The 14083-nt window shown below is 42.7% G+C and overlaps 1 protein-coding gene across 3 annotated transcripts in view; it reads right to left on the bottom strand.

Annotated features, from left to right (window-relative positions):
- Positions 1-14083, bottom strand: part of ITGB1 (integrin subunit beta 1) — a 201489-nt gene that overhangs the window by 29633 nt on the left and 157773 nt on the right. Inside the window, exon 1 of one of the 3 annotated variants that reach the window (XM_079910582.1) lies at positions 13271-13776. The exons of the other annotated variants lie outside the window; for them this stretch is intronic. The gene's annotated coding sequence lies outside the window, so the exon portion shown is untranslated. Of the gene's footprint in view, positions 1-13270; positions 13777-14083 lie in introns of those variants that run through there. 3 annotated transcript variants of the gene reach the window in all.

The raw sequence follows: 14083 nt of genomic DNA, 5'->3' as shown, positions 1-14083 counted from the left end.
CAATGGACAAGAAGACAAATCAGTGATTAGGAGGGATCTGAGGGTTGCTTAGATAAGGAAGATGGTTGCTTAGATAAGGCAGGGTGAGAGAAGAAGGGAATCATCACTTTCACATGAAGAAGACGGAAGGAGAACGGAGTTAGGGGAGAAAGTACTGATTTTGATTTAGAAATGTCGAACGTGAAAGGCCTTTGTGAAATCTAGGAAAGATACAAACTGGGAAATTAAGACCTATGGGCCTAGCTTTCAGGAATTCAGGGTTAGAGATACATACCCAAGAGCTGTGGATGGCAATGAAATTATGAAGATGGTTGAGATTGTGAAGGAAGAATACTAAGGAGAGAGGAGAGCTGCAGGCAGACACGAAGAGAGTGATGGAGCCAGGGCCCCCTGGAGCAAAGAGGCGGGCAGCACAAGGGGCATATTCCCCTGAATAGAGGCGCAGCATCTTTCTCTAAGTCAGGGCAGGGGGTAAAAAGCTGAGCGAGTTCACGCATGACAGCTCACGTTTCTTCCTGAAATAGGAAGCAAGGACAAGTGCTGGGAGAAAAGGGGAGAGGGGAGTTGGGAGACTGAAGAAAATCAAGAAGATGCGACAGGATTATAGAGCAATGCTGAGGGCCCAGCAGGTGCCGGACACCCTAATTATAAAGACACATTTCTAACACTCATCTCACCTGAAACTACCTGTTAAGTGTCTGCCCTGACAGGTTCTAAGCACCAAGAACACAGGACCTAGAAGCACTTGGCATAAAATCAATGCTCAAAAACTTTTGCTGAAATATGTTAAACTGTATGACATTTTTCTTGGACGTTATTTAGAAGCCCAGGAAAGAAGAGTTTCTCAGAATTAGTTACTATGCAGACCCTCTTTAAATAGCAAACAGTTACTGTAGATACCCTAGGGATAACAATTTTCAATTCACTTAAGTATATGCAAGCCAACTTGCAGCTAGATATAAAATGCCTCATGCTCCAGGCTCTTGTACATTATGAACCAAAATTCATTTACACAAACACACACAAACATAGGCACTGAAATAACATATATGTGTGTGTATATATATATACACACACACACACACACACACACACACACTCAGTTAGAAGGTGGTCAACCACATAATCCACATACTGGTTGTTTATTATTATAATTATTTGCACAAAAGCCCAAAATTTTTAAAAATTCTTGTAGAAACACTCAAAAATCACTGAGACTACCTCCCATGGGTCCTTAAACTCCAATCTGAAACTGCTGAATTAATTCCATTGTTTACAGAGCAAGTGCCCAGAGGAGGAAGGGGTCAAAGCAGTGGCAGTGCTGACAAACATCAACAAAGAGAAGACGACAGAGTCAAAGGCCTAGAGATCAGGGGCTGATCAGGGGTGAGAGAAAGGGGCTAAAGAGCCGGGTGTAACATTTCAGGGTCAGGCAGTGTTGGGTAAAAGGTCTAGGTGAGGAGACAGCTATGGGAACTGGTTTAGCTGGGATTTGTTCCCAAAGCGGAGCCTGAGATAAAAGCATGTGTGCTAGCAGCTCACTTGGAAGGTGGCCTGGGAACCAGAGAGGTGAAGAGGGCACGCCAAGGGGAGAAAAGGCCAGGGCGCTTCAGCTACCGCAGTCGGTGCCTGGGGGCTTGGTCTTGCTGAGAAGTTCTGAGACGTGTACACAGTTCACCCCCTGAATCCACAGGTTCCATTGGTGGATTCAACCAATGACAGATGGAAAAAAAAAATTTTTTAATTCCAGAAAGTTCCAAAAAGCAAAACTTGAATGTGCCCTGCACAGGCAACTATTTACATAGTATTTACATTTTATTAGGTATTATAAGTCATCTAGAGGTGATATAAAGTGTACGTGAGGAAGTGCATAGGTTACATGCAAATACTACACCATCGTATAAGAGAGACCTGAGCCTCTGCGGATTTGGGTGGGGGTGGGGCAGACGGGACGTGTCCTGGAACCAGTCCCCCTAGAATACCAGGGACAACTGTAGAAAGTGTGTCCAGAGGAGGATCACCGTGAAGACACGTCTGTCAGTTTGAGTCCTCACAGGTAGAAGTCTGCCCCAAGGGCATGAGCTGCCCTACACTTCCAAGAACAACAGTGCAGCAGCCCAGAAGGCTGCTGCCAGCTTCTCATCCTACGGACAGACAGGGCTTGTTGGAGAAGCCCCAGGGATTGAAAGGACAGAAGCACTTGAGGCAAGATGCAGTCAGCCGGAGTGAGTCACACAACTGCTCTGCGCAGCAGCGGTGGGACCCACAGGAGGCCAGGAGGAAGTGAGGAGGACAGAAGAGGTTTCTAGTTCAGAGCTCAAAGCCACGGGAGTTGAAAGAGCCAGAAAAGTGTTAGACCAGAGTGTGAGAAGTATCACCTGCACTAACTCCTGAGAGCCTCAATGATGGCAAGAACTGGGGAGGGGAGTTAAGCTGGGCGATTCACGTACAGACATACACACATATTAAGACAAACACCAACAACCTCTGTTCAAAAGATTTAGTATTTAAGATGTATGTAGCTCTTACCCATCTACTATAGATGTGTAGTAAGGCTGACCTGCCTTATGAATTGTCATCTTCTAGAAGTCAAGTCTCCGTGTCCTCTGTACCTAGCACGGTATCTTAATATTTAATAAATAAAGAATCTAAAGATAACTGCAGATACTCTGAGGTATCCAAAAAAAAAAGCTTAACAAGGGCAAGAAGAGTGCTGTGCTGTGCCCACCACTGTTTGCTAAGGCGTAGCAGAGTTCAGGGTGTGGACTGTGGAGCCAGATGCTCGGGCTGAAACCTCTGATCAACCCCTAACTAGGTAGGTGATACTGGAGTTATTTAATCTATGCCTCGGTTTCTTCATCTTTAAAATGGGCAAGGTAGTTCCTACCTTACAGGGGTTAGGTGAAGTTTAAATGAGTTGTAAACATAAAGCATTTAAAACAGCATCTGGCACATGGTAAGCACTACCTAGACGGTACTTGTTATCATTATTACTACACATTACAGCTGGAGCTCAACAACTTGATTCAATAAAGAAGTAACTATGTTTTTAAAAGGAACGAAATTGGGTCATTTGTAGAGACATGGATGGACCTACAGACTGTCATACCGAGTGAAGTAAGTCAGAAAGAGAAAAACAAGTATTGTATATTAATGCACATATGTGGAATCTAGAAAAATGGTACAGATGAACCTGTCTGCAGGGCAGAAATAGACACAAAGACGTAGAGAACAAACATATGGACACCAAGGGGGGAAAGGGTGGGTGGGATGGATTGGGAGATCGGGACTGACATACATACCCTAACTAATATGTATAAAATAGATAACTAACAAGAACCTGCTGTACGGCACAGGGAACTCCACTTCGCTGTACAGCAGAAACTAACACAACACTGTAAAACAACTATACCCCAATTAAAAAAAAATTTTTTTTTAAAGTAACCATGTTTGAATGTTTTGCTTTTTTTCAATCATAATTATAACCAAAAACTCCGAATTGACCCATGTTACGTGAAACACAAGATATGGAAGAAGGGATAAAGTGTAAGGGTTAGAAAGAACACAACTGCGAACAATAGATTAAGATTGATTTTTACAGCCACTCAAATATTATTTTGATATGACATCAAAACCTTATATTGTATATAATAAGGTTAACCAGATGCTAATTATTATATTAATTAGATACTAATTATGTTAAGTATAATTAGATAATATTTTCAGTTCCACATTTAAGTAGGATTATTCTACTTTCTAACAATTATATTTAGAACAACTTGTATGTAAAACAATAAAAGCAGCAAAACCTCAGTGCTTTTTATTACTACATTAGATAAAGCACAGATATTTCTGAATGTTAGTATCACGAATCACCTTAAAAAAAGATCAGGGTGGAGGATAACATACCTAATACAAATAGAAATAAGGAAGAATGACTTGAGGCTTCTTCTGTCATGGGGAAGCAAATCTAGCAGAGGCAAAAAGAAAGAAGGAAACTGCCCTGAAAAGATACAGGAGAAACTTGGATCAGAAGCTTGTAACAGTTTGGTTCGCTCAGGGACTGCTGCCCACTGAGGACTACTTAAATTAACATGAGATCTGCTCATTCAGAAGAGGCCGGACGAGGCGCACCAGGTGCAGACAAGAGTAATACAGTAACTGAGGTTTTGATGATTTAAGGTAATTTGTAACAGAAAGTTATCTTACTTTTATTCCGACACCTTCAAATGACTATAATGATGACAATAATAATAAAAATAAAGCAGCTAACTACTTTCTCTAAGTAACTCTACAAGGTTGGGAATGATATTACCTTTGTTTTATATATGAGGAGACCAAACCACAGAGAGGTTAAACAACTTCTCCAAAGTTGCACAGGTAGAACTGAAATCAGACCATCTGAATTCTGAAGCTATGACCTGACTTTGTGCTCCATTAAACCACAATTTTTTGAAGGCCTACTCAGTCACTATTTTAAAGATAAAAGAACATCCTTCTACTGTTAGAAGTGACTCAGAGCACAGAAATGGAAAGGACTTAAAATGTTCTGTGAGTTTATTTCTTAGTCCTTCAAAGTGATTGGAGGCCAAAAGTATTTTAACTGTCAAATTTCATGAGTATACCCACAAGTTATGGTCTCATTCCTACAAAAGCATTTCATCCTAATATTTCTTACTATGCTTAATTTTATCTAAAGGGTCATAACTCATCCCTTGAACAGTAAATAATGTTAAACATCTCCCGGAAACAATCTGTTTTTAGTGGTTAACAACCTCAAATATGTTCAATTGTTCCCCTTGTCAAAAATTGTACATAATTACTTTTATCTCCACTGTAAACTCATGTTTATTCATCAAGGTTAAATGTGGTTTTATGAGCTGTTCAAACTTTTAAATACACACTTATTATCTTAATGTTTTTAACAATGTGACAAATCACTCATTTGGCATTTCTTTTTACATTTACAGATAAAATCTTCAGAAATTTTATAAGTACTTTATTTGTAGAAATTAAACAATTACACTTGAGAGAAAAATTACTTTTATTACATTTACTTCAAGTTTTAAAATTTGGTGCCCAGAAGCCAACTATGCCCAAAAGGTCATAGTACAAAAGGAAGTCATCCACAAAAGATTTATTCCTACAAGATCTTTGCACAAGAACACATTTTTATTCAATACAACTAATTAAATTCAAGTCAACAAATACCTATTGCATATCTACCACGTACCAGACACACAGATGACAAAGCTGGGAACCCAGGAGTATTCGAAAGCCCAAGCTTTCAATGTAAGTAGGTTTCCAATAAGAAAGGTTAAGGGTTCTCACCAGTCAAATACTCTCTTCCAGAGAACAGAACTTGCTTCCTTTTTTATACCGTAACATTTTAAATCTGTTCACCTTACTGGTGAAAAAGATTCAAATACCTATACTGAGATATATTATAAGCCTCTCCTAAAACTATAATAAGGTTAGATTCATCTCAAGTCTGTACCACCATCACTATTTTCTGTATCTGCTTTTAAAAGGAAAAAAATAGTCCAATAATAGATTAATATCTACAAATCAACACAGTCCAGAAAAGGAACACGGAGCCAAGCTGAAAGCCTCAGGGAATTACCGTGCAGTTCATCCTGCTTCTCCCCACACAGAGCAAGCAGATGGGAGAATGTAAACGGAAGGAACTCTGAGAGGCTGCTCTTCTCTATGCCAATTTAAGAGTAAGAGCTTGGGGATGAATTCCCCCAGGGCAAGAGCACCTTTCCCCCTTGCAGGAAGAACAATTAAAACTAAACATCTTTCCCCTCTCTCTGGCAGGAAGAGGTGCGTGGTAGTGACCATGGAGGTGCTTATGGCCCAAGTAATAAGCTAGAATTAATGATTAACAAAACTTAGCAGATAAGATGAAAGGGGGAAATGAGAGGGAACAGGAAAGAGAGGAGGTTGAGTACTCCAAGGCAAAGACACAACACCCCCTTTGAAGTCCTTTTCCACCCACTGTGGTCGATAAATAGTAGTCTGAAGTAGAAAACTTTCTAAAATTCACTACTCACACCCAGAAGAAAAAAAAAGTTTTTTTTGAGCACTGACCCCTTCTTGCCCAAAGGTAGTAACAGCCTGAGTTGAGTTCCAACAACAAAGGTTCAACTGCTCCAAAGCTACAGGCTTACAAAAAAATCTGAAACCTGAGAACAGGGCTAATACTTTTATGACAGTAACAGAACAAAATTCATCACAAGTGACTACTCTACCCACCTTCTCCAGGAAAATGAGAACATGGAAATCAATCATCACCACCCACCACACACTGTAACGGAAAGATAAAGAATGGACATACTTCTAGTGGGCAAATAAAAAGCCTCAAAGATAAAGAAGCTGGAAGTGGGGAGACGTAAGGGCATGGAACTGAACATCTAAGAAAAATTTCTACAGCAGAAAAAGTAGAAAGAAAATGAAGAATCTTCTCTGAAGAAAAAAGGAGAATGAACACATTATGCTCTTCAAGGAATTTAGAAAATCTCAAATAGATCTTATTGCAATCAGAAACAGTAAAACCACAAAACTAGAGGAAAAGTATACAGAGATAAGGAAGGAAATTTAAGTTGAAATCCTCTGTAAAACTCAGACACATGAGGAACTGAATCAACATGCCAGGAAGAGCAGGCTTGACCACAGGGAATTCAAAGTAAGTCAAGGCAATTAGAAACATTATGCTACAGCCAATAGTGACCCAATAGGTAGATAACTGGTATACCACCACCTCCCCTATCAAAAAGGTTATAGCCTTTACATGAGGACCAAAAAAAAAAATGAATTAAGCATTAAATTCCAAAAACTGGTCAAGGGGCACAAAATAAACTCAAAGACTGCAAAAGGACTTAAAATACAAGCAAAAAATAAACACTTTAAACAAAGCTATTAAGGCATAATATTAAGGGCTGATCCAAAACGAGCATGAAAAGGTGCCTGAACTTAATTCTTCGGAGATCCTCCTTCCACTCAACAGGTATTACCCAGCAATTGACATATTTCAAACCAGACTAGTGAGCTGTTCCTTCTTTATACTTGGCCATGTCTAATAGATTTTGCCTTTCCCTGTGAAGGGAAAAGAAGCGTAAGTTAGCAACTGCTTTGGTTGAGAAATTTTACTTTGGGACAAGTTTACAAAGATAACTATGAATGGACCTAGCAGAAAAAAGTTTACCACCTTAATTAATGGTATCAAAAACCACTTAAAAGCAAGATTTGTTCCACATAATTTCAATTAAGGAGAATTGTAAGTTATGTTCCCTTGTGTAATTTTATCTACTTTTTAGGTAGATCACTCCAAAATTCTTACTTGATCAAAACTTTAATAAATTTTGACCATATCTTTTGTCACATCTCTTCTCTGCCCTGTACTGGATTGAAACATAGTGCTGAATATATTTTAAATATATATAGAGAGAGAAAGAACGAGAAAGAGAGAAAGAGAGAAAGAGAAAGAGAGAGAGGATAAATGTTTTAAAGCCTAACTAAATATAGGTAGAAATCAATTTCTCACTTTTACTCAGCACTATGTTGGGAATAATGTCTACCTTAGAACTATTGCAAGGATAAAATATTACCATGAATGTAAAACAAATATCTTTACAGGGACCTACAGATCACAGCTTACTTGATTACTGCTTCAACTCATTCACTGACTTCTAAACATAAGAACCTGAGTGACTACTTAATTAATGGTTCGAAATCTGTTTAAACCATGCTTCTTTAGTAAGCACAAATCCACTCCCTATTGTGTTTCTGTTGTGCTTTCCTAAAATAACATAATACTAAATGCAACTTTTAAAACTACAATCTCTTCCTCCAACAATCAAATATGACCCACCATCATGCCTTCTGAGAAGCAAAGAAATTACTATCTGAAATAAATAATGAACTATAAAATATTGGAGGTAATTATTCCTAATTTCACAGACTATGAAAGCTTGTTATTTACAGATTCATTCAATAAACATTTGTACATGGAAATGTGGCCTCCACACATCAAGTGGTACACAATTTTTCATATAAATGCTTTCCTCATCACTCCACTGAAACTACATTCCCTACAACAAAATATTAATTTTTCTTCTACCTTTCTGAAATATTTTTAGCCTTCATTGGCTCTTAATCTCTTTACCAACCACCATAAGCGAATTAACTACTCCTTTTTTTGTCCCCAAAGATATTCTTGATAGTGTCTAGCGCAGTAAATGACAAACCTTCAGTGATGCTCAATAACACAGTGTTGTTTTAATTCAAATTTCTATTATAACTGATTGTAATCAATGTCTGTGAACCACACTGGACTAGAGCTGGAGGGCAAGAATCCAGGCCTTCATTTTACACAGCTTTCATTTTATTTATATATATTTATACTATAAATGCATATATACTTATATATGTATGATTATATATCAAAGTAGTCAAGCAATATTTATTTGCTAAATTAGACTGTATTCTCCCTTCTAACTATACTGTCCTTTGACCATGTCACATCTGTCACCCATCTCTTTGGTCATACCATTCCAAGCTCCTCTACACAGCCTTCCAAAACCACTTAAGCCAATGCTGATCTTTTCCCCAAAATCTATTAGAGAATATTACCTGGTACAGTACCTTGTGTAAAACATTCTGTGGTATTTGCTATGTTTCCCTAGATTGAACACAACTTGTCCCAACTAGATAGTATCCTCAACAGCAAGGTGCAGGTCAACTCCTTGATCTACACCCACTCAGCACTGCATTGCTCAGGGAAGTGGCACTCAGTACACTGATGGATTAAAATGTCATGGACGGGACTTCCCTGATGGCACAGTGGTTAAGAATTCATCTGCCAATGCAGACGACACGGGTTCGAGCCCTGGTCCGGGAAGATCCCACATGCCGTGGAGCAACTAAGCCCGTGCGCCACAACTACTGAGCCTGCACTCTAGAGCCCGCAAGCCACAACTACTGAGCCCACATGCCACAACTACTGAGCCCGCATGCCTCGAGCCCGTGCTCCGCAACAAGAGAAGCCACCACAGTGAGAAGCCCGCGCACTGCAACGAAGAGTAGCCCCCGCTCGCTGCAACTAGAGAAAGCCCGCGCGCAGCAACAAAGACCCAACGCAGCCAAAAATAAATAAATAAATTTATTTTTTTTAAAAAAGGCATGGACAACAGAGCTCCACCCGGACAGAGAGCTAACAGTAACCCACTTGGCTCGCCAGCACTGGCAGCCCTCTCAAAGCCACGACTTGGCACAGCACCTATCCTCCGGGGTGAAGGGCAGGAGAGGATGGCTGCTCACGGGAGAGGGAAGACCTGCACTCTGCAGGGCCAGGTCATGCAACAGCTGGCCTTCAGCTCTTTGGTGACACAGAGAGAGAAACCAAGAGACCACTTTATGGTGCAGATGCAGAAACCAAAGCCCTTTCCAGGTGAGGTGTTCCAACAATCGTCCCAGAGAAGTTCAGGCCCAGCTTGCCCAAAACCCAAGTTCCCCAATCAAGAAGCCTTTGCTGCATCCAACCGCTTACCTAATGATGCTTCTCTCTTCACCTCAAACATGCCCATCACAGGAAATCCCTGAAAATACCCAGGTCACTCACTTAGCTGTCATAGGAAGGAATCAGAAATTCAAACGAATTGGGGAAGGAAAATGCTTTTCTAGATTCCTTTTCCTTCACCCGGCCCTTGACTGTGAAAGTGTTCCCAGGGCCTCTCCGCGGCCCCTTTTCACTCTACACACTCTCCAGTATTTTCATCTGCAGCCTAGAGAGTCAACCAGTACTAACAGACGAGGAATTCCCCAATCTCAGTCTCCCAGCCCGACTGCTGGTTTTGAGCTCACAATGGGCATATTCCACTACACCCCAGCTGTCTCAGCAGGATGAGTTCAGCACTCCCCTCCCTCCAGGCGACCAGCACCACCCCCTTGTGGTTGCGCTGCCTGCCTCGGCCAAGCGCACCTCTTAAGCAGAGGCCCAGGCCACTTCAGTTCCTTTCTCCTCTCTTACCTCGGACACCAGGTCTGACCCGTCCTCCCTCCGAAATAAGTAGTCCTCGTAGCCCCACCCAAGGCATCCCCACACCAAGGATCTCCAAAGCTTTTTAATACTCACCTTTATTATTAAAAAAAAAAAAACTTGAGCATACATGTACTCCAAAACATGTATTTACTTACCAATTAAAATACATGTACTTCTACAGCAATACAGTAGGATATTATAAACCATAATAAAAGTTTAAACTTTAAAATATGAGTTTAAGAAATATATATAAAATTAAGTCTAATATTTTCTTCCTACACTCCAGTGAGTTATTTTATACATCCCTGGGGTCCAGGAAGCTGTACTTTGGAGACTGTTTACCGAAATTAGTCCTATAATTGTGTGTTTATACATGTATGTACTATGTATATTTGAAGCAGTTTTTCACTCACATACACACATTTCATGATGAGATGATATACACACGCTTTAGCATACTGCTAAATATAGCTAACCTTAACCTTATCTTCCAAAGCCACAAACCCAAAATAAAGCTTAGAGGCTTTTCTTAAAAATTATTTTATAAATAAAACTCTGTAAAAGTCTAATAATTAGACATCTTTAAAAAGATGTGAAATTTACAAAGTACAGTTTAGTTCCTTTTGCATACAGCTCCTGAACAAGGGATACCACATTTTTTTCACCCATCTACTGACATATTTGAAGGCTGCTAATGTTCTGGGGGTTTCACGGACTGCACCTACTGTAACCTAGATACACACAATTTTTTCAGTTTTCTACAGCTATAGATACTGCTATCATTTCAGGGTTCTGAAGACTAATGTACTCTTCCCTACTCATACTCCTATAAGCCCACCCTCCGGACCCCGACTCCCACCTCTGCAATAGCAATATAAAAGGACAAAAATCCCACAACATATAACCAGTCAGAATAGACCTGCTAACACAATAAAAGAATTTACATATTGGCACAATATGATCTTCTAGAATTCTACTGACAACCTGACAGCTCCTAACTCTCCACGCAGAGTGGGGAAATCAGTCCACATGAATCCTCTCAGATACTAATTCAGCTTGATACACGTTCAGAAATCACAATTCTCAGAACTTCAAAGTTCTGAAGCTTTTACCAGTTAGATGTTTCATCTCATCACTCCAGCAGAGTACTTAAGAACAAAACCAGTGCACTCACAAAATGATTTTTAAAATATATATTTTCTTCAGATACAATATTATATTACCCCCGACGCTGTAAGCCACAATTTGGCCAGAAGCCAAGCAGTGAAGCTATTAAGCAGCAAGCATTCCATGAAAACTAGCACCACCTGAAACTGTTAGTTTTCACTATTTTTTTAAAGTGACCAGATGTCCCCAGAGTTTCTCCAGGAGTTAAGAATTTATCGACCCCAATATAGAACTACATGGTCATTCAGCGATGCTAATCTGGGGCAGCTTTTAATTATACTGACCAGAAAGTTGAGGAGAAAGCCACCTAAATCCAGTGATTTTCAATACTGCTGATTCTATTCTATTCTGTGCACACACAGAATATTGGGAAAATAATCTTAATAGAGAACTTAACATTCTTTTAAAAAGAATCGACATTACAAAAACTTAACGTTTTAGGCCTGTGAAGTCAACATACATGACTTAATTTGGAGTTTGTTTGCTTTCTATTCACAAGAGTAAAGTATTAACCACATCCCCTTGTCTTCTTAACTAGGGAATGAATTTTAGGGCGAGTAAAATGGCTTTCTCCTCAAACACCTGTAACCAAAATATTGATTTGTTTCATGTGTTTTCTATTTATCAGTTAATCATCTTCAGTCCCTCATTTATTATCAATCAATGAACTAAAATTATTTTCAAATAGAACATTTTAGTGGGACTCTTAAGTAAGCCCTGACCCCGTCCGTGGGCCTAAATGTCCACAAAGCTAGAAGAGGTAACTTGCAACTAAAATCCCTTAGTCATTTCTAAAGTGGTCTATTACACAACCTATTGTAAAGGCTGGATATAGTTTAAGAAAGATGCCTAATCAAAATTCAATAAGCATTTGTTATTTTTGTACAATCAAAACAACAATAAAAAATAATCCAGTAATTCTACCCACCTATTTCTGTGGAACGCAGATCCAAAGAAACCTTACTAATAACATTACCAATCACATGCTGAGACTTTTTAAAAAATCTTTTTAATATACCAAGAAGGAAAGAAAAGGAGTTAATATTTATTGAGCATCTACTCTAGGTGTCTTCCATTTTACATTTGCTTTTCACTACACTGCACTTTTGCAAAGTTACTTGTGGTTCAAACATGGGTTGCTAGACCCCACGGGTTGTCTTCATACAGGTGGATGACCACCTACACTCCCTGTGCCTCAGTTTCTTCATTTGTAAAACAGGGATTAAAAACGGCACCTACCTCGTCGGACCGGTTCCGGGATTAAACGAGAAAATAAAGGTAAAGTGCGTAGAGCTAAGCTTGGCCCTTACTGTCGTTATTATAACAGTTACTAGTTTTATTATTAGTGTAGGTATTGTTCCCATTTTACAGATGGGGAATTGGAACCTTAAAGAGCGTAATTTACTAGCGCTAGGTTTTGACTCAAAAGCACAAATCTGATGAAACAAAAATTGCTCAGGCATTAAATACTAGCATTCTTGAAAATTCAACTTCTTCTGAAGCATAAGGAACGGCACGAATCAGGCACAGGTCGGGCATTAGCCCTGGACACCGCCGCGGCGTCTACACCCAGCATTAGGGCAAAGGGCCCACAGGACGCGCCGACCCCGCGCCCCGTTTCCCGACGGCTCAGCGACGCCCCAGGCGCAGAACTGGAGCCGGGGGTGAGTGGTCCCCGCGTGGAGGCCCGGCAGCCGGCGTCTCGGGGCAGCCGGCGTCTCGGGGCAGCCGGCGTCTCGGGGCAGCCGGGGTCAAGGCCGCTCCCCGGACACCGGCCCGCGGAGGCCCGTCCGCGCCTAGCCCGCGGGGTAGTGCCCACGGCCGGCGTCCGAGCGGAGGGTCCCGGCCCCGGGCCTCCGCGACCGCGGCTCGGGAGGGGGGGCAGAGCCCGGGCAGGCCAGCGCCCTCCGACGCCCCCCGGCCGGGAAGGTCCGGGAGCGGGCGCGGCCCGACTTCCTCCCCCGCCCGACGACTGGAATCCGCCCCGAGGCCGCGGCCCCCACGCCTGCCCCGCGGCCCTGGCCCGGCCGCGCACCGTACACGCCGCCCGCCCGGGCCCACCTTCTCCCGCGGCGTCCAGCCCGCGCGGTCGGCTCAGCCTGTGCTCCGCGGCTCCCGCTCGGCCTGTCCCCAGGGCTGGCGTGGCCTCCCGGGCTCGGGCTCGGGCTCGGGCGCGGCGGCGGCGGCTCCGCCTCCTCCTCTCGGGCGGGAGGAGGAGACTCAGCGGCGTGGGGCCGCCTCCCGGCAGGAAACGACCCCCGCGGCACCGCCTCCCAGGCGCGGCGATCCCGCTCCTCAGGCCGCCGCCGCCGCCCTCTCCCTCCGGAAGCGCATTCCTCCCGGGCCGCGTCAGCCGTGCCCGCTGGGGGAGGGGGAGGAATCGGGCAGGGGCGGTGCGGGACCGGGGGAGAGAAGGGGGCCCCCGGGACAAAGGAGCGGCAGGGTCGGGCGACAGACTCCGCCGCGGCCTTCGCGGTGCCTCAGTTTCCTTTGCTGCCGGGAGAGGGAGGGTTTGCGCGGCCCTGCGCGCCGTAATATCCTCCCGTGAGGGAATTCCGGAGCCTCCTTCTCGGCCTGTCTTAGGCGCTGCTTCCCCAAAGCCGCACGTGTGTCCGGCTCGCGGTCCGTCCGGCTGGCCCAGGACTGCCCGGTTTTGAACCCTGGAAGCCCTGCCTCCCGGGAGCCGCCTCAGTCCCCGACAAATCGAGACACTTAGTCACTCACCTTGCAAGGCTTCGTGGGACCAAAAACGTTTCCCTTTTGGAAGGGAAGTGGCTAAAGCCGGTATTATTTTTCTGGCGTGAGGATTTGCTTGACTTATGTCTTTGAGAAAGGGGAAGACTCAGGGAGGAAATGGGTGCCAGGAAAGATGGA

The sequence above is a fragment of the Stenella coeruleoalba genome (assembly GCF_951394435.1).
Source record: "Stenella coeruleoalba genome assembly, chromosome: 2".
Taxonomy (NCBI): domain Eukaryota; kingdom Metazoa; phylum Chordata; class Mammalia; order Artiodactyla; family Delphinidae; genus Stenella; species Stenella coeruleoalba.
This window is presented reverse-complemented; position numbering and strand designations above follow the sequence as displayed.